General features: G+C 45.1%; 1 protein-coding gene across 1 annotated transcript in view; it reads left to right on the top strand.

The window, feature by feature from the left end:
• The first annotated feature begins 9,425 nt into the window (after positions 1-9,425).
• The window catches only part of ZNF395 (zinc finger protein 395), a 60,144-nt gene continuing 53,690 nt past the window's right edge, over positions 9,426-15,879 (top strand). Inside the window, exon 1 of the mRNA XM_055299882.1 lies at positions 9,426-9,513. The gene's annotated coding sequence lies outside the window, so the exon portion shown is untranslated. The remainder of the gene's footprint in view (positions 9,514-15,879) is intronic.

The following is a 15,879-nucleotide window of genomic DNA, read 5'->3' as shown; positions in this document are numbered from 1 at the left end:
TTTTAAAAAGCACCCACAATTTCACTACTCACAAGCAAACACGTATATATATTGGGATACTTCTTCACATGTTGCTATGGATATATATTTTTACAGAATTGCGAATTCTGTGCAAATTATTTAGTATCTTTTTTTTTTTTTGCTTCATATAAACATTTCTCATTTCCTTGAGCACATCGAGTTGTGTTTTTTTTGTTTGTTTTGGTTATAGTTCTATACTAACATTGTATAGCTGTACCAAAATGTTGTAACCATTTTCAGCTTTTAAATGTCCAAAGGATGCAAATATTTTAAAAATCCTTTATTCTTCATATTAAATTGTTCTCTACAGTGTCTGTACTAATCTATATTTCCAGTCTCACTGAATGAATGGCCACTCTTACTATACCTATCATTATCAATCAGAGAATGACATCAGGCCTTGAATAGGTATCCCCATCTGTCCTTCTGAGCACACCTCTGCTCTACCTTCCTCCTTACATTAAAAATGTAATGAAAAATTCAGAACCTTTGGGATTCAGACATTCAAACTATTGGAAACGTTGGCCACTTTTTCAGTTTCCCCATCATTTTCTATTCCCCTAAAGCTTATCAACAATATCACCCAATCAGTGTCTTAGAGATGGAAGAGGAATAAGTTAGAAATCTCTTTTCCAGGGAGGATTCCTTGGGTGTCTCAGTGGTTGAGCATCTGCCTTTGGCTCACGGTGTGATCCTGGGGTTCCGGGATTGATTCCCACATCGAGGTCCTTTCAGGAAGCCCGCTTCTCCCTCTGTCTATGTCTCTGCCTCTCTCTGTATCTCTCATGAATAAATAAATCTGAAAGAAAGAAAGAGAGAGAAAAAGAAAGAAATCTCTCTTCCAGAACCCTGGCCTCCCCTGCCTCTAGATAAGGCTCCTTCAGCATGTTTCCTCAGGAGCCTCAGCTGGCCAATAGATGTGGTGGCTCCCATGGAGTCAGGTCAATAAGTCAAGGTTGAGGTGTTAAATAATTATTGCTATTAAGAATCTCCTGGAGGGGTGCCTGTGTGGCTCAGGCTGTTAAGCTTCTGACTTTTTAAAGATTTTATTCATGAGAGACACAGAGAGAAGCAGAGACACAGGCAGAGGGAGAAGCAGATTCCCCGGAGGGACCTCCATCTGGGACTCGATCCCAGGACCCCAGGATCACAACCTGAGCTGAAGGCAGATGCTCAACTGCTGAGCCACCCAGGTGCCCAAGCTTCTGACTCTTGATTTCAACTCGGGTCATGATCTTAGGGTCATGAGATCAAGTCCTGCGTCAGGCTGCATGCTGGGTGTGGAGCCTGCTTAAGATTCTCTCTCCTGGGATCCCTGGGTGACGCAGCAGTTTAGCACCTGCCTTTGACCCAGGGCGCGATCCTGGAGACCCGGGATCGAATCCCACATCGGGCTCCTGGTGCATGGAGCCTGCTTCTCCCTCTGCCTGTGTCTCTGCCTCTCTCTCTCTGTGTGTGTGTGTGTGACTATCATAAATAAATAAATAAATAAATAAATAAATAAATAAATAAATAAATAAATAAATTTAAGATTCTCTCTCCTGCCTCTCTCTCTAAAAAATGAAAAAAGAAAGAAAGGAAAAAAGAAAAGATCCCCTGGAGAAACAACCTAACTGTCCATCAAGAATAATTCAGGAAGAAAAAAAAAGAATAATTCAGGAAGAAGGTGTGGTATATGTGCATATATACACACACATACATACACACCATGGAATATTATTTGGTCATGAGAAGGAAGGAAATCCTGCCATTTGCAATAAGAAATCCTGCCATTTGCAATAACGGATGAACCTTGCGGACATTAAACTAAGTGAGGTAAATCAGGGAAAGACAAATATTGCATGGTATCACTTACATATGGAATCTAAGAAAAGCTAAACTCATTCAAAAGAAAAAAAGAAGAAAAAGGGCGAGACGGTGGTTACCAATGGCTGGGGGATAGGGGAAGCAGGGAAGTAGGAGAGATGTTGTTTAAGAGTACAAACTAGTAGAGGGGCACCTGGGTGGCACAGTGGTTGAGAGTCTGATTCTTGGTTTCCACTCAGGTCATGATCTCAGGGTCGTGAGTTTGAGCCCCGTGTCAGGCTACATGCTTTAGGCTCAGCCTGGAGTCTGCTTATGACTCTCTCTCTTTCTTCCCTTTACCAGTACCCCTCATGCTTGCATTCTTTCTCTCAAATAAATAAAAATCTTAAAAAAAAAAAAGAGTTCAAACTAGTAGATACACAGTCCTGGAGATCTAATGTTTAACATAGTGATTATAGACAATAATACTGTGTTATAGACCTCAAACTTGCTAAGATACTAGATCTTAATTATTCCCACCACAAAAAAGAAATGATCATTTTGGTGACATGATAGAGGTCTAGCTAATGCTACAATAGTGATCATATTGTAATATATAGATGCATCAAGTCAACATGTGCACTTTTTTTTAAAAAGACTTATTTATTTATTTATTCATGATAGACACACACACAGAGAGAGAGAGAGAGAGAGAGAGAGAGAGAGAGGCAGAGACACAGGCAGAGGGAGAAGCAGGCTCCATGCAAGGAGCCTGGTGTGGAACTCCATCCCGGGACTCCAGGACTGGGCCCTGGGCCAAAGGCAGGCGCCAAACCACTGAGCCACCCAGGGATCCCTTCAACATGTGAACTTTAAACTTGCACAATATTATATGTCAGGGGACACCTCGGTGGCTCAGTGGTTGGGCGTCTGCCTTCAGCTCAGGGCATGATCCTGGAGTCCCAGGATCAAGTCCCACATCCAGCTCCCTGCATGGATCCTGCTTCTCCCTCTGCCTGTGTCTCTGACTCTCTCTCTCTCATGGATAAATAAATAAATAAATAAAATCTCTAAAAAAATATTATATGTCAAATATATTTCAGTACAGAAAAGCTCCCACATAGCTTGGACCTTAGAGAATAAAATAAACTGGAGAGTAAAAGAAACAACATTCCATATACAAATGACCTCACTCAGCCTTATTCCACAAAAAATTAAATTTAAATGGACAAGTGCTGTAATAAAGGTAAGTGCAAAATGCCAAGGGTGGGGAAGAAAGCCCTGGAAACCTGACCGCCTCCCCACTCAGGATGCTTTGGCAAGTCATGATCCTGGAAGATTTAGTGCCCAAATTAGTGGCTGAAGGGACTACGAAGCTTTCCAGAGCTGTGGCATTGCATTATAAGAATGAATAATAATAGTCACTCTAGGGATGCCTGGGTGGCTCAGCGGTTGAGCGTCTGTCTTGGGGTCAGGGCATGATCCCTGGTCTGGGGATGGAGTCCTGCATCAGGCTCCCTGCATGGAGCCTGCTTCTCCCTCTGCCTGTGTCTTTGCCTCTCTCCCTGTGTCTCTCATGAATAAATAAATAAAATCTTTTAAAAAAAAGTCACTCTATTGAGCCCTGTCTTGCTTTGAGTGTTATAACAGGTCATAACCACCCTGTGAAGGAGGGTGGCTCCTTTTATAGATAAGGAAACTGTAGCTCAGAGTAGTTTATCTGACTCCTTGATACCTGCAACTAATAACACATGTTGCTCCCCCTCCCCACTTTTGCACCTGCAGAGAGAGAGCGTGACCTGAACAGGATCTACACTTTCTCTTATATTTTCAACCTTATGTACTGTCTATACTCATGCAATCATAGCACAGCCCTGATGGGATCAAAACATAGCAGCAGCAACCACTTTTCATGTTTACTTCTATTTGGCTGCATATTTGTCATCACGTGGTTTTACCATATTCTATCCATTAAGCTGGCCTGCTTCCCTAGCCCCATAAATGCAGCTTGCTCTTGGGGCCCGCACCTGGAGCCTCTTGTTTTACCTTATCTTTGAAGTCTGTACTGCTCATGTGTTTGCCTGGCATCTCCCATCTGGGCAGCTGGCCTTGTGATGTTCTTGAAGACCGCTTTAACTCTTCTTCCCAGGGTGGGCTTTCAGCTTTCTTTAGATTATTAACCATTCTCTTAGTATCACTAAATCATCCAATAATTGAATTTTCAATCTAGGAGGGACTTTATCCATTGTCTAGTTATCATCTTACAGAGGCGGTGCTCAGATCACAGGTGTCCAGCACTCTTTCCTGCAGTCTCTGGTCACTGACTGTTTCCTTAGCTCCAGGAGCTAGCATCACAGATGAGAGCAGGTCACCCACCAATGCCCTTAGATAGAGCAGAGGCCTCTGTCTCTTGGCTAGTTAGCATGGTCGCTTAGATAATCCTGAATTATTGAACAATGTGGATTTTGCCTATGTTAACTCTGCAAAATATCCTTTTTTTAAATTTTTTTTTTATTTATTTATGATAGTCACACACACACAGAGAGAGAGAGAGAGAGGCAGAGACACAGGCAGAGGGAGAAGCAGGCTCCATGCACCGGGAGCCCGATGTGGGATTCGATCCCGGGTCTCCAGGATCGCGCCCTGGGCCAAAGGCAGGCGCCAAACCGCTGTGCCACCCAGGGATCCCATCTGCAAAATATCCTGATAAATTGTCTTTTATGAGCCTGCCTCAGTTAAGTGTCTGACCCTCGGTAGTGTAACAGGGAGAAGAGCATGTGTAAAGGAAAATGTTTAAAAAGTCCTGCTCTCTCCTACAGAAGGAACAATCCTCCCTCCTCCTGGCCCAACTCTTAAACCTTCCTTAAAACTAGAAAGAGCTTTATTTTGTTTTTCAAATGATCTAAAATTTATTTTAAGACATTACCACAAGCATATAGCATGTTCACACCTTTACAACTCATTGTCAGATTTTTAAAATAGTATTGTTTGTGTCATATTTTTATGTAATTTATATATTGTTTCAATTCTGCAATTTGCTTTCTTCCTTCTTTGTGTGTGTGTGTGTGTGTGTGTGTATATATATATATATATATATATATATATATATATATATAGAGAGAGAGAGAGAGAGAGAGAGATTCTGGTATCAAAAGTGATGAATTTTCCCAAACGGAACACATTCAGTTACTTGCATTCAGATCAAGAAGCACCATTTCCATCATCCCAAGCCTTCCTGTACAGAGCTTTTTAGTTGTTGTTCTTCTCTCCTTTCAGAAATTTGCCAAATGTGAAAACGGATTTTTGATTTAAAGATGCCACATTTCTCAGCTTCCTAGCCTGCAGAATGTGTACAATAGAAGAAACATTTCTTTCCTTCCTACTGTTATGAGGCCAACTTAAAATCCAGTTCATTAAACACTCTGCATCGCAGGAGAAAACTTGAGGGTGGATTCATAGATTCATAAGCTTCAAGAGACTTTGGAAAGAGGAGGTCAAGGTGGTGTAGCTCTCAAGTGGCAAGTCAGGAACTGGAGCCCAGGCCTCCTCACATCTTTCCTAGCTTTGTTAATACTATGTAAATAGCCGCAACTGAGAATAGAGAGGTACCAGATAGAGAGATTTCCCGAAAGTTTCCTGTGGAGAACTGAGGAATAACATTGTAACCTACTATGGAGAGTAGAGGTGGTGTCGTGTCGTCCCCCCCCCCCCCCCCCCCCCCCCCCCCCCCCCGTCTTCGGTTTTGCCAGAGAGAACTCTGCTGCCCTCTGGTTGCTACCTGGAATAGTCTCTAACAGGGTCCTGAAACCCCAGGGTACACAAATTGTGAGCAGAGGCACCCCCAGATGATGCAGAAAATTCACAGAGACCTCGTCAGTTATTTTTACATTTTTGAAGGAAACATGGTGATACCTGACATCCATCACAAACTGCATGAATTATTACTTAAAGGAAACCCATGGTTTCGAAATTAGGTTGCATACGTTGCTTTTGATGACATCCTACCTTTATGGAGTTGGGTTTTTGGTGGATGCTGTGTTAAAAAGAAAATTGTTGGGGAAAAGGAAATGGGCATGGCTGTGTGCAATCTGATTCCGAGGTTTGAGAAGTTGTACAGTGCTCCGCAGGTGCACAAATTTCATCAGAAAGTAATTGTAGTTATTTCAGAATAAAATAAAAATATCTACTTCTTTCCGCGTAGGTGGATTATTTTTGCAAACAACTGCTGAATTGTTTGGCCCTAACTACTTGATAAATGGACCCTTTAGGTAGGTATTTCCTTTGGCCTAGGGAGTCAATGAACCTTTTGCCTTAGGCATAAGGCTGGGTGATAGCGGCTTCTTTAAGTTACTTCACTTCTTTAGCACTATTTCACAATTGGGTGTTCAGCTGGTAGATCCAGAGTCTGGGGTGATTTTACTCAGATGAGGAAACTAAGTCTCAGAAAGTAAATTGATGGAGATTATCCAGGTAAGGCAGATCCAGGGTTTTTAAATTTTTAAAATTATTTTAAATTATTTTTTAAATATTTATTTATTTAAAGAGAAAGAGAAAGAGAGTTGCCAGGGCATGAGCAAGGGGAGGCACATAAGGAGAGGGGAGGAAAAAGAAATTCAAGCTGACTCCCTGCAGTACAAGGAGCCTGCCGCCTCTGCCGTATTGGGGCTTGATCTCAGGACTCTGGCCTTGGGGCTTGATCTCAGGACCCTGACACCACACTGACCAGAGCTGAAATCAGGAGTCAGCTGCTTAACCAGCTAGGCCAGACAGGCATTAGGGGCCTGAAGTTTCTGCAATTGTTGGAGCTTTACACTTGTCCTCTTTAAGAATGATAATGAACCTTTAGTTTCAAATTTGGATAGAGGGCTAGCCAGGGGCCTAAGCTAGTGAGGAGTCCTAAGGCTTAAGGTTCATTAGCTTTGTAGCAAGTCCACTTGGCTGCGAGCTAGTAAGGGGTGGAAATGGAATTCAAACTCTGCTTAATCTACCTCTAAAGACACAAAATAAGGAATTTTCTTTCCCTAAAGAGAAGAATAGAAAACAAGGGATGTGAAAATACTCCTAGAGATGTAAGCCTACCTGGGTTTTCTCCACACTTGACACTCTCCTCCCCAAGAAGGAACCTGAGGGTGAGGAACACAAGTCCTGTACCCTCTCATTGGAAAGTTGTGACAGGGGACTGGAGAGAGCTTTGGCGTCAAAGCTGAGTTTGAATTCTGGCCCCAGGGGGATCCCTGGGTGGCGCCTGCTTCTTCCTCTGCCTGTGTCTCTGCCTCTCTCTATATATATATTTATCGTGAATAAATGAAATTGTAAAAAAAAAAAAAAAAAAAAGAATTCTGGCCCCAGGGCTTCTAAACTCTGCAATCTGGGAAAGTGACTTACCATCTCTGGGTGCTACTGGAGCAGCAGTGCCCACACTCCACCAGATTGTGAGGATTAAATGAGCTATCACAAATGAAAGTGCCTTGTCTATAGCAGGCACACAAACTCTGTGAGTCTCCCACTCCTTCCTCTGCTCCCACACAGATATCATGCGTATTTGGAGACAAAATAAATATACACAAGCTAGCTGGTAGAATTTCCTTCATGTGTGGGTAAATTAAGTAAATGCACATATATGGCAAGCAGCTGTCTACAAAAGATGCAAATCAGACCAAGTTGGCAGATACTTGCCTGGTGTCTTGTCTTGGTTCAGTGCTTAGCTCGGTGTCTACTTTCAGGGGTTCCCCATTATCCACAGACTAAGGTCAAACCTCCTTATTCTGGTATCTGGAAATTTCCAAAATCTGGCCTCAATTTATCCTAACATTCTCTCCCACTATGACCCAACCCAAACCTCTTTTCTAACCCAACTGGCTTCCTTAATGACCCTTAAGTATCCACGGTGGCCTCAGCAGAAAACTACTGCCCCTGCCAGGAATTCTCTCTTTTCCACAGTCCTGAATCCTACCCATCTTTCAGGACGAATTCTGTCTCTTGCAGTAATTTCTGATGGACCCCAGTCCTTGGGGATTACACTCCCGTCAACTCTTACTGCTCCTCCCATTTGTACCATGCATTCAGATCCTGACCGCACACTGCCTTATTTTGTTCTACAGCTTTTAAGGAGTTTATTTTTTCTTCCAATAGCATTGTAAGTTCAATGCAGTGTCATGGAAATAACATCAGACTGAAACAGAGACTTGGCTTCTGTTTCCAACTTGCTGTATAACCCCAGGCAAGCAGCTTCCTTTAGCTCAGGAGTGAGGGGGCTGGATAGGGAAACTCTAAGATTCCTTCTTGAAAATTAGGACCCTTTCCACAGGGTCCAGCTTGGTGACATGTATATATAATTTCATTTGAAAAACACTCAAATATTTGTTGATCACTTATTCCCAAAGCACTGGCTAAAGGATGACTAAAGACAAACAACAAAGGGCTTGCTTTCAAAGAACTTAAAAGGGAGGACTAGATACATATACTCACTTGTGGAATTTACTGAATGAGGGTCAAGAGCTAAAAGGTCAGGAGCTGACTGATCATCTGTCTGACATTATGCCTGGTAGGTGCCTTTGTCCACCCTTCTCCACTGTTTGCCTCCCTGGCTGCCCTCATCCTCTGAACCTCGTGTTTCTTCCTGTTCTAGCACCCTACCAGAAGCTCCCTGCTTCTGTCCTCACGATGCCACACATCCTGTTCTCCTTGGCTTCGAAGTCAGCTGTGCTGCTCTCAACTTGGGGATGTGCCAGTCAGCATGGCTAGTCTGCCCTTCCATAACTATCTGGAACCTGAAGGTAGTCCTCTAAAGCTGGGCCTGACCTAATTTTAAAAAATATATATATTTTATTTATTTATTCATGAGAGACACAGAGACACACACAGAGAGGCAAAGACATAGGCAGAGGGAGAAGCAGGCTCCCTGCCTAGAGCCTCATGCAAGACTCCATCCCAGGCCCCCGACTGGGATCATGCCCTGAGCCAAAGGCAGATGCTCAACCACTGAGCCACCCAGGTGTCCCCTGACCTGAGAGATTAATCTGGTTGTGATACAGAGTAAGAGGCTTCAGGCAAGAGGAAGAACATCGGGCATGAGGGAAGAACATTAAGAAACCCAGCGCAGTAGGCCCACTGGAGTGATATCTTTGATGATGTTGTTATACTACAGGTGCTGTCCTGAACACTTTACCTGTATTAATGCATTCAATCCTCACATTTCTGTGAGGTAGTACTATCATTATCTTCGATTTACAAACAAGGAACCCAAAGCAGAGAGAAGTCAAGTAACTGCCCAGATAGCTAGTAGGTGGGGAAGCGAGGCCTGGAGTTCAGGCTGTCCGGCTCCACACAGCGCACTTTCCCAACCTCTAGATAAAACTGCCCCCTTTGCAGTCCTGGGTAAAGGTTTTCTGTCCCCCTGTCAGCTGTGATCCTTTCCTGGAGCTACCCTGAGACAGAAAGAAGGTAACAGGCCGATACACCTTCCCCCGGTGTGTGGTGGGGAGATCTGCAAGATGTAACCCGGATAACCAAGACTGGAGTTACCGGTTTCAGGAATAGTCGGGTCTGCCCCTGAACCGCAGGGAAGCATCAGGCTACAGAGAAGGCCCTGGCCGAGGGAGATCTGAGTTCTGGTCTTAGTTCTGATCTAGAAAATATTTGGACCTTTCATGGAGCCGCAGCTTTTCCAACCCTCAAAGTGAGAGCAAGGGAAGGGAGTGGCGCCAGGTGAGCTCCCGGGCCCCTCCGACGTCCCGGGTACGGAGGGTAGCAGAGAGGGGTGGGAAGGCCGGGAAGGCCGGGAAGGCCGGAGGGCTGCGTGCAGGAGGAGGTCTCCGCGGGCGGAGGCGGGGGCGAGCGCTGTCTGCGCAGCGCGGGCCGGGGCGGTGAACGCGTACGGCCTGGGACCCAGGCGTGAAACTTGAGGAACGAGGCTCTGCCGGCCGGGGCTCGGGGGAGGGGAGCAGAGGGCGAGCCCCGAGGCCGGGCTGCGAGCGGAGGCTGCGAGCGGAGCAGCTGCAACCGTGGCAAAGCAGACGGGAGGCCTAGCGCCGCGCTCGCCGGGCGACGGGCCAGAGCAGGGCCCGGCCGGGCCGGAGGAGGGCGGGGCAGGCGGGCCGAGGCCTACGCGGGCTCCGGGGAGGGAGCGAGCCGAGGCCCGCGCCCGCCCCCCGGCCTCCGCCCCACCCCACCCCCCCCCGCTCTCGGGCCGCCGCCGCCGCGGCCCGCGCAGGCCCCGCCCACAACACATATCACGTGTGCGCCACGCACCCTCCCTCGGCGCGGGCTGGGGGCGCGGGGCCGGCGGGCGGGCCGCGGGTCCCGAGTCCCGAGGGAGGAAGCTCCGGGGGCGGGCCGGGGGACTGGGCGCCCGGCCGAAGGCTCGGCACGGAGCCGGGACACTGCCGGGGTCGGCCGCGCCCGCCGCCGCGGAGAGGAAGGCGGGAGGCTCGCGGGGCGGGGGGCGGGGCCTGTCGCGAGGGGCGGGGCCTGTTGCTGGGGCTGGCGCAGGAAACGAGGAGCAGGGGCCGGTCCTACTGGCTGCCTGGTGCGGCTGCTTGTTTACTCCTGGCGGGGGAGCTTTAACCCGAAGGGCGGGAGGGAGAGAGGGAAAACCCGGAGCCGGAGCTTCGAGCCGCTGGAGCAGGAGTGGGCGGAAGGAGGGAACGGCTGCGAAGGTGCCAAGGCCGCTGCGTTCCTGGAAGGGTCCAGCAGCAGACGCTCTGGACAGTTTTTGCATGGTCTTTTTTTTTTTTTTTTTTTGGTGTGTTTTTAAAATTTCCTAGCCTGTGCAGTGTGCACCTCCCACCTCCCGCTTCCACCCTTCTCTCTGTTCTCGCGCACACACACGTTGGGAAGGGTGCTCGCCTGCAGGGCTCTGGCCCTGAAATTCCTCCACCCTAGGGTGGACTCCCCAGGGGAGAGGGCTGTGCCTACGTGCTCGCAGGGAGCCCTGCCTCGTGAGGTGCATGCCTGCGTGCGTGTTGTCCCTGAGTGAGTCTCTGATACTTTTCTTAATCCAGGAAATGATTCAGTTGCAGTATCGTCATATATTTTTCGTGTCTGCGTGTGGCTCCAGTTACACAAATAAGTTAATTTTAGTCTGTATTCTAAGCATTCCAGCTTCTTAGGGCTTCGTTCTCCACTTTGTGTGGTAGATGAAAGAGCTTTTCGTAAAATGTAAAGTGCTCCAGAAATGCACTCGCATAAAAATAGAGGAGAGGCAAGCCAGCAATGTTGCAATGCCTTCTTCCACTTAACTCAGTTTTTCATTGTCTGAAAATTCAGTTGGTACCAGCATAGGGAATCTGTAACATGGAATTTAATAGTGTACTAGTAACTACCGTGTAACCATTTTATACGTGAGGAATCGAGGCTCAAAAAGGCCAAGTGGCTTGTCAGCAATCGCGCAGCTGATTAAGAGCACAGGAACACAGATCCTTTCACTCCCATGGTGTCCTTCCCTCCCTGCATTCCCGTAGTGGACATATATCATTTTCTCTGTCCAGCATTCATTCCTTTGGGACATAAGTCCTCTATTTCCTGTGGTTTTATTTAGGCTCAAAACGGTTGTGTCCTATTCCTCTGGCAATGGTGGTCCAAAGGGTGGGCATTTTAACCCACCATTGATTCTTTAAGCAGAATCAATTAGAGTCTTTCCCTGGAACTGGTATATGAATACCAAGGGAGAAATTTTGCGTTCTGCTGGTGTTGCTAAATTGGGATGTCATAGTTGGTAGCTGCCAGCAACAGTCTTCCCAAGCATATGAAAGAAGCTCTTTTCTTGGGGGGGGGGGTGTATGTGTGAGGAGCTCTTTTGAAGTAGGAAAGACTGGGACTAATAAGAAGGAGCAAACAGAAATGAGAGGTTTAGAGCACAAACCCTAGCAACTTTGTTGCAACCTGGGGCCTAGCTGTGTCGGTGGCCAGTACAAACTCCTGGATTTCCCTGTTAAGTGAGCCAACAAATTCATTTTTTTGCTTAAGCTAGCATGAATTGAGTTCCTGTCACTTGTCTCCAAAGAGAGGCCTGTCTAATAAGTTTGGCACAGTATTATTTATTTATCCCTCAGAAAATAATGGAAGTTGGGTGCTTGCCACAACTATCACTTCTTAAGTATGCTAGTTCCCATGAGTCATACCAAGTGTGAGTTCCATGGATGTGGATAGACAAAAGAAAATAGAATTCTTCTTCAATATTATTGTATGATAAACAGGACACAATTCGACAAACCCAAATTAGAAGTTGGACAGGTAACATTTAACTTTGGAACATTGTGATGGTCTGTATCATGAAGAAGATAAGTCTGAGATTTTTGAGATGAGATTATTAGGAAGTTTTTAGTGAAATGGTAAAGAAGGACCAATAACAACAACAGTTGACTCTGAACAACATGAGGGTTGAGACTGCCGACCCCCCCACCCGCTCACCCCCACCTGGTGCCCCTCAAAGTAAAAAAATCCATGTGTAACTTTTGACTTCCTGAAAACTACAAATTGCCTAGGAAGCCTTACCTATAACATAAACAGTTGATTAACACGTATTTTGTATGTTACGTTATCATATAGTGTATTCTTACAATAAAGTAAGCTAGAGAAAGAACAGGTTATTAAGAAAATCATAAGGAAGAGAAAATTTATGATACTGTACGTATCTTTATGGATAAAAAATCTGCTCATAAGTGGACCCATGCAGTTCAAACTCGTATTGTTCAAGGGTCAACTGTCTTCTACTGCTTAAAGCTAAAGGATAGGAAGGCGAGCAGTCAGTTTTAAGGAGGTAGTGAGGACAGGACATTGAATTGCAAGGAACAGGGGCATTTAGAATCACAGAATCTTAGAGACATAAGGAGTCCCTGACAGATCATTCTTCTTCCTCCTGAACAATTCTGGTGATGGACAGCTAGCTAGGTCACCAAGCAAAAGGTGGTCAGCGGTCCAAGGAGAGTGGGAAAGAATGGTCCTTCACATCCTTTGTCAACTATTCTAAGGGTCTGGGGATAAAACTGTGGAGGCCCTGTGTGCATTCCTTGGGAACTCAGCAGGGAGACTGGGTCTGGTCTGATACTGCTGTCATGAGAAGAAGAAAAAAAAGAATAAAATTAAAATTTAAATGTATACAATACCAATCCCTTGCCATTCCTTGACTTCCAGGGGAAGGATTCTTGGCTGGCTCAGTCAGCTGCTAGGTCTTTGACAAAGTTAAGAGACAGAAGTCGGGAGGGGAGGAGGCTTATTTCTCCACTTGAGGAGGAAGGAGAGAGAGGGGAAGTGGTAATAAGGAAGCAAAGAGAACAACGTTGAGGACAGTGCAAGAGAGGAAGAGAAGGGGAGAGAAACAGCTGCTGGTGAGAGGTAGGGAACAGAAATTCGAAAAGAGGATTTCTGGAAGCTTTGTCGTGTGTGGTGAGATGAAATTCTTCGTTGGATTCCACCTAAAGAGAATCTCAGTGAAGACTTGCATTATTTTCAAGGCATTTTTGAATTGAATTAGTTTTTCTCCTGGCTGTGTCACCTGGATTTCACAGGTCTGCCATCAACATTTTGTAACTCCTCCAGCTAACTGAAGGTGCTATAGCATCTCACCTCCTGCACCTTTTCCTGAAACATAGAAGAAATCAGAGCGACAATAATACCTTCCATTTATCAAGTGATGGATTAGCATACTGGCAATGGTGCCAGTGGTTGCTAAAGTAAATGATAGTAATGATTTCCAGTCATTTTGGCTCCTAGTATTCATGTCAAAGAGGCCTGGCAGATAATTGGCTAGTGTATTTCAAAGATCCTCTTGATTGTTTAGATCAGGAGGTAAGCCATGAAGAAAGAATAGAAATATGCAAGATATAACAACCTAGAGTGGTCTGGGCATGGATAGAAACCTGCTTCTTGTGTATGGCAGATTTCACTCCCATGTTTGGGTGCTAAATGACTGAAAACCCAGTTGCTAGCCATTTCTCTTGCCCTCAGGAATCACTGCAAGCTTGTTGGGGTAATCTGAGATGCAATCAATTATATTGTCAGAAGGAGAAGTTTGAGATTTGGTGATTCAACAGTTTATGAGAAGATTATGAGACTGGACATGTCTAAAACAAGTATGAGAGGGGCACCCGGGTGGCTCAGTTGGTTGGGTGTCCCCTCATAGTTTTGGCTCAGATTGTGATCTCTGGGTGGTGGGATCGAACCCCGCATCAGGCTCCATGCCGAGTGCAGAGTCTGCTTGAGATTCCGTCTCCTTCTGTCCCTCCCTCTGCTCTTGCTCTCTCTCAAATAAATACATTACTTTAAAAACTATTTTAAAAAGGAATACAACAAGTATGAGGAAATCAGAGTGTTACCAGGTGGATAATGCAAAAAGGAAATTGAACAGGATTTTATAAATGCACATGATTTCTACTCCCAATGTATTATAAGGATTATTAATGCAGAATGTGGCCTAAAGCTAGCTGAATTGTAGGTTAAGAAAATCTGTGTGGAACTGCACAATTGAAGTAGGATTAAGAGGAAGTGTTTGATTGACTTTCTTCAAAAAGCCAAAGATCAGGAAGTCCTATTCTTTTCATACAAATTAATTTAGGCCGGTCTATGAAAAGAGAAAGTTTTGTCAGTAAATGATTTGAACTTGGAAAAATTAACTTTGGAAGGAGAATCTAAGTTTCAGGCCTTGCAATCTATACTGAAACACAAGAGAGAATTAACAATGTGTATCAATCCCTTTTTGCTTCTAGCATCTTATAAACTGGTCTTGTGAAGTTGAATATCCTACTGGATGTTGATGGAGGCCAATCTATGAGAGATGTAAGAAATTGTGCTGACTGCAAATACAATAAGATGTTTGGTACAAATAAGGAATATTGTCTGATGTTCATTTCGCAAGAGCCAGAAATTGTCATAAAATAATTGGCAGCATTTAAAATGCCTTTAGAAGCGGACTTTTGGGCCTCTTGTTTGATTGGCTTATGGGTTTATGGGGTTTTAAAATATCTTTTCATTTTGTTTGTCAAAAAGTTATTCAGTTGATCAACCCCACATCCTGGGCAGTGGTTAGTTAGCTCAGTACTGGTGTGGCGCTGTGGAAACTGTCAGCATCTTCCAGTGTTTATGGGGTGCCATTCCATGGTATATAGAGTAGTACAAATCATCCTGTGCCCATTGTGTTTCACATGTCAAGAACTATGGTACTCTTGCATGATCATTTCTCCCTGTAGGAGATATATAGGGTCCGGGCCATTCTTGGTGATCTGGGTGGTCTGGATTGTGGCAGGCAAATCTGCCTTGGGCAGGAGTTTGGTCCTATAGAATAAAGAAGAAGGGCTGAATCCTTATTGAGGCTAATGAACAAAATGGAATATAGTTGAGAGGATGAAGTTTAAGAACTTGACAAAAATGAAACTCTGGTAAGTTCACTAGAAAAATGGCCAGCAGCCCCTTCACTAGGGGTCTGGGAGGGTCTTTCTGCCATGGGAGGGAAAGTAAGACTAGAAGCCCTAAGGGTGAAGTTACATGAAAAAACATAGGGCAGGAAAGTCATTATCATTGTTGATTGGAACCCAAGAAAATGAAATAGAGGATGGCATGGGTGGGCATTCACAGTGTCTACTTTTCTGGCAATTCTTTGCTTGAGGCTGGTTGTCTTGCCTTTGCTTGATCTTTCTCCTCTCTCTTTGGATAGTCTCCAATCTGTTTTTAAGGTAACTTTTGTAATCTAGGGGGTGAGGTGATTTTAGGTTACCGCAACCCCAATGTATAACCAGGTCCTCTTTACTTTCACAGTCTAATGTTTCCTGTCCTTTCCCACCATGTTTAGTGTTGCTTATCCCTTAAATAGCTCTGCTGTCTCTCCTATGGTTGGGAAAAGCTGGCTGCTTCAGCCCATTTTAAGGACTTTCTATGAGAAGATTGTTATTACAGAGGTTATAATGTGGAAGCCTAATGGAGGAGGCCTCTGTTAGAATTTAGTGTTTTTTAATTTTTATTTTAAAAAAGATTTATTTATCCATTCATGAGAGATACAAAGAGGGTAGAGACATAGGCAGAGGGAGAAGCAGGCTCCCAAGGGGAAGTCTGATGAGGGACTTGATCCCAGGACCCTGAGAC

The sequence above is a fragment of the Nyctereutes procyonoides genome, unplaced genomic scaffold, assembly GCF_905146905.1.
Source record: "Nyctereutes procyonoides isolate TBG_1078 unplaced genomic scaffold, NYPRO_anot_genome, whole genome shotgun sequence".
NCBI lineage: Eukaryota > Metazoa > Chordata > Mammalia > Carnivora > Canidae > Nyctereutes > Nyctereutes procyonoides.
Note: the sequence above shows the minus strand (reverse complement) of the source record. Positions and strands in the feature narration are given on the sequence as shown.